The sequence below is a fragment of the Microtus oregoni genome, unplaced genomic scaffold (assembly GCF_018167655.1).
Source record: "Microtus oregoni isolate MIOR12 unplaced genomic scaffold, Mior012 000005F_ref0000423, whole genome shotgun sequence".
Classification (NCBI taxonomy): Eukaryota; Metazoa; Chordata; class Mammalia; order Rodentia; family Cricetidae; genus Microtus; species Microtus oregoni.
This window is the reverse complement of record NW_024543064.1, coordinates 18,760,013-18,764,928: the sequence shown is the minus strand read 5'-3', so window position 1 is coordinate 18,764,928 and position 4,916 is coordinate 18,760,013. Positions and strand designations below refer to the sequence as shown.

The window sequence follows — 4,916 nt, the reverse complement described above, 5'->3', positions numbered from 1 at the left end:
AAGCGAAGTAACTGCTCTCCTACTGAAGTTACCTCCCAGCTACAAAGCAGGTTTGGTTTGGTTTGGTTTGGAGGCTGGCCTTGAAAACGCTTTGGGGTCAAGAATGACCTTGCCTTGCCCTCCCCAGTGCTGGGATTACAGAGGTGGGACGACTGTGCCAGGTTTATATGGTGCCCCAACAAACCCAGGGCTTTGTGTGTGCTACACTATGCAGAAGACTTCGATGAAAATCTTCCAAAGTGTTGGGAAAGGGGAGGAGTGGCGATGTCAGGGGACTCCCCTTGGCTCCAGACACAGGGACAGACAGGGCACAGGTTCAGAGGCAGGCGAGTAGCTGTGTGGCTTGTTTTCCCAGCACCACACAGACTCAGGCTAGATGGGGAGACCTGCTGGGTTAAGCTTAGAGCAGGTGAGCCACAAAGGTGGCCTGGACCTGGGCGACAAGGTTAGAAAGGGCAGAGTCTGTGCATTCTGGAGGTGGTTTGGCCACGGAAGAGAAGAGGCTCACGGATGAGCTAAGTGTGTGCCTTTGGCTGCAGCACCAGCGTCCTCCGTGGAGTCAGGAAAGCTGGCTCTTGTGTAAGGGTAGAAAGGCAGTCGAGTCTGGTGCGCCCCCTCCCTGCAGCTCTGAGGCAGTGAATTCCAACAAAGGCTCTGAACAGTGAAGGAGAAGCAGAATGAGAAAGATGGGTGACCAAGGCTTGAGGACTCCGAAATTGTTCAACAGTTTCGCGTGAGATTGACACATTCTATCCAGAGGGGTTAAAGCATGAGGATAAACAGCTCAAACTAGGTTCAGGAAGTCCGTGAAACTGACCCCACCCCCATCCCCAGTCAACCTGAAAGAAAGCTCTGAGACCAGACTAGCTACCTGGAAGAGCATTAGACCAGTGGTGTCCCTTGAAAGGGACACCCTTCAACCCGCAACCTGTTGAGCTGCTTGTGGGTCCTGCGTCACGCTGTTCCCAGCTTCTGAGAGCTGTCAGGTACTAGGGTGGGCCTTGGTGAGGCAGCTGTCTTTGAGTCATTTCTGCTCCGAGTAACCCCTCACCTGTATTCCTGTACGTAATCTCAATAAAAACTCATTGGTTCATCAAGTTGAACTTTGGTTGTATCCGTACTTTGGTCTGTTTGGGGGCTCCCTATCCCCAGGAAAAGTTTAGTCACACAACAGGGATACTCTGGTCATGCTCTGACTGCCACGGTACCCCCGTCCCTGGGCTCATGGCTGGGTCATGCTGGAAGTGTGTTCCTTTTGCATTGCAGCGCACACACACATACACACACCCTCTTCACCTTCATTCCTGCAGGGGAGTTTCTCGGGCCAGCGGGGCCTGGGCTTGTCTAAACCAATTCCCCACGCTTGCTTGCAGGCTTGGGTGGAGGCAGAGAAGAGGGACTGTCCTAAGCTCATCCTGAAAACAGACTTCTGGGCTGTGCCAAGGGCTCCTGGGGCATCTGTGGGACTTCATCAAAGCCACTAGAAGACCCGTGTCCTGCAGCTGGGTGCTGCTCTACAGGGTGGAAGCCATCATACTGTGGCATGGCCACAGGAAGGTGAGGACACAGTGAGGTGCGTGCAAGGACTGGGTTCAGCGCGGGGGAGGCGAGGCTCCTTTTTTCTGTGATCGTGAGGACTAGCCAGTGCCCCTGGACCTCTAAGCAGAGTGGTTTCTGCCTCCCAGCCAGGGGACAGCTGTTGCCTCCTGCCTGAGGCACACGGATCAGAGAATGGGAGCTAAGGCCACCTCCATGGAGTTTGGTCTGAATTACTCCCTTCCTCCCTCCTCTTCTGTTTCTTCAGAAGGACTGGCTACATCCTTCTGAGAGGAAGGCCCCAAACGTGAATGAACACTGTGGTTAACAGTACAGCCCAAGTGTCCCCATAAACTCCACCCTCCTGGGCAAGTGACCTTTCTGTGCCTCTGTTTTCTCTACTGCATGATGGGAATGCTCAGGATAGCTGCTTCCCAAAGAGGCGGGTGAGGTATTGAGCATGCAATAGTCTGCAAACCATGCCTGTCAGGCGCCAAACAAATAGCACCCCAGGGGCTGGGAGTGTGGCTCCGTGATAGAGCACTTGCCTCCTTTGCCCAAGGACATGGGTTCGATCTCTAGCAGGACTGGTTAGGTCCTCCCACCCCACCAGACACAAGCTGGACTCCAGTGGTTCTCAACCTTTCTAGTGCTGCAACCCTTTAATACAGTTCCATATGTTGTGGTGGCCGCCAACCATAAAATTGTTTTTGTTACCGCTTCACAACTGTAATTTTTCTACTGTTATTAATCATAATTTAAATATCTGCTTCTTGGGGGATTGTAGGTGGAGGCTGCTCATTTGTTTCCTGGCTGCCTAGACCAGAAATAATCACACAGAAACTGTATTAATTACAATACTGTTTGGCCAACAACTCTAGCATACTTCTAGCTAACTCTAACATCTTGAATTAACCCGTTTCTATTAGTCTATGTATCACCACTAGGCTGTGAGTTACTGGTGCCGGCATGTTACTCCTTCGGCAGCTACATGGTGTCTCCCTGACTCTGTCTTCTTTTCTCCTCTATCTCTGCTTAGAATTCCCATCTCGCTCTATTCTGCGCTGCCATAGGCCCAAAGCCAATTCTTTATTAACCAAGGGTAATAAAACATATTCATAGCATACAGAGGGGAAATCCCACATCACCTCCCTTTTTCTGTCCTAAATGAAAAGAAAGGTTTTAACTTTAACATAGTAAAATTACATATAACAAAACAGGTACCAAGCAAGAATTATAGTTACAATATTTAGTTCATTTCCACTTGACAAATTAAGGAAAATACTCTATAATTTATCCTATCTTCATGAGTCTAAAGTTTTATATCTAATTTATCCTTTATCATAACTAAGGAAAACTATAAGTATCTTTCTTTAACTCTTCAAAGATTCTAGAAGGTTATAATATTACCCAAATTAACAGGAAGTGCATTCTAAGCAACTTCCAAAACTCTAGAATCAACAGAGACATCTTGCTGCCTGGACAGTCATCCAAAGTTCTTCTATAACATTGGAGCAACCATCTTCAGCCTACAGACCCATAGTATCTGGCAGACTTTTCCATGAAGTAGGAAATTTCAAAGACAGTTCTGCCTATATTGGCAGTTTGTTAGTCACTTTTTTCTGTGTCCTGCAGGATGCCTTGCAGACTCTTTCATGAAGCAGAAACCTTGAAGGACTGTCTCACCTTCGTTAGGCAAGTATAGCAGTCATTTCTCTGTGGGTCCTGCTTGTCCAGTTTATACAGCATACTGTCAAGCAGTCTGGGCAAGAGCAGTTTCTTGCCTAAATGACTAGCCTTGTCACATTAAAGGCAAATTCCATAATGAGTTTTTTCAGTACCCATCAACCTCTCTGAAGTAATTGGTGCTGCCAGAAGCAGACATGTCTCACTATCATGAAAAGTCCTAAGTTCTTAAAACATTTTAAATGCCATATTCTGTATGTCTTTGAAAGATTTCAAGAATATCTATCTGAAATATAGCTCTGTATATCTAGAAAACCTAACATGACTACAAGCTTGACTATTATAGATGCCTATCTATTAACCTCTATTTCTTAATTATACATTACAATTTTTAAATTTTTTTTCTTTTTTCTTTTTTTCCCCCCTTCTTACTGTGTGACCCACTTCAGTGCCAGTAGCCTACAGGCAGAGGCCAGGCAATGGTTCGGGGCTGCAGATTGCTCTAGCACAGGACACTATGACAGACCCAGGGAAACGGGCCTGCCATAAATCCAAACCCATGCACTATACATTACATTTTTAAATGTGCTGCACAAACACAATACCTTAATCAAGAGCAGAAATGTACATATAACAAAATTGACCTAAAATTTGTATCAATAAACCAAGATCCATACCAATGCAAAGTATTCATCTCTATAGCATATCTTCCTTTAAATGTAAACAAACAAACACAAACAATCATTTAGAAAATTTGGGTGTTGTTCTCTAGACTACTTCCTGCTGATTGGGGGGCACTGTTAAATCAGGTCTTTTATGGTGTATCCTGCGTGGTAAATCCATCTCAGCCAGCAGTCCTGAAGCTGTCATGGATGTTGGACCATCTGGGCTGTTGCTTCAGGGGGTCTTGTTTGATCAAGCCACATTAGCCGGTAAGGAATCCACAGCTTTATGTCCTCTGTGGAAACAAAAACAGAACCTCTTTTCCAAAGCAATGTATCCTTAGACCCAAATTTTGAAGCCAAGATACCTTTAAAATATGTATGTTAGTTTAGCTTAGCAGCCCATACAATGAAATGTTTCTCTGAACTTAGCTCATTCACAGTCAAAAAATTCAAAGAAAACACAATAATATACATAATCCAGAGTCTCTGTGTATTTTTATGTTTATGTAGTTTATTTTTCTTTACTCCTTTAATCTATGACTATCTGTATTCTTTATATTACTTTTACTGTGTCTTTAAAGACTTTGTTTTATTTTTTAAAATCATTTACTTTATTTTTGTAACTATTTTTTATCTCTCTCTCTCTCTCTCTCAAGCCTATGTACATTTTTAAACACACTGTGACCCATTTAGAGGTTTATTTTTATCAGAATCTGTCTTTATTGCGTATATGTAATCATTTTCTGATCAGGTACACTTTTTTTTTTTAATGCTAAGAGGGTGTGGCTAGGACCAACTCCATGGCCCTATCTTTTGGCTCTGCCCAGTCCAACATGGCAGAGGTATGTTCACTGCCTCTGAGAGCCGTGCTCACTGCCCCAGATCCAGGGTCATAGAGGATCTACATCGCTATTAAACAATTTGTAACACACTGCTCACAGACCCCATTTAAGTGCTTGGCCTCTTGAAAGAGCCAGAGCTTATGCAACTAGCACAAACCAGGAAGCCCTCCCCTAAAGAAGCCTTGCA

At 44.9% G+C, this 4,916-nt stretch overlaps 1 non-coding gene across 1 annotated transcript; it reads right to left on the bottom strand.

Moving 5' to 3' along the window:
- Window positions 1-3,651: 3,651 nt before the first annotated feature.
- LOC121448953 lies at window positions 3,652-3,785 on the bottom strand. Its single transcript, XR_005974422.1, has one exon. It is a non-coding gene; the product is annotated as a small nucleolar RNA SNORA42/SNORA80 family (small nucleolar RNA).
- Window positions 3,786-4,916: the final 1,131 nt, after the last annotated feature.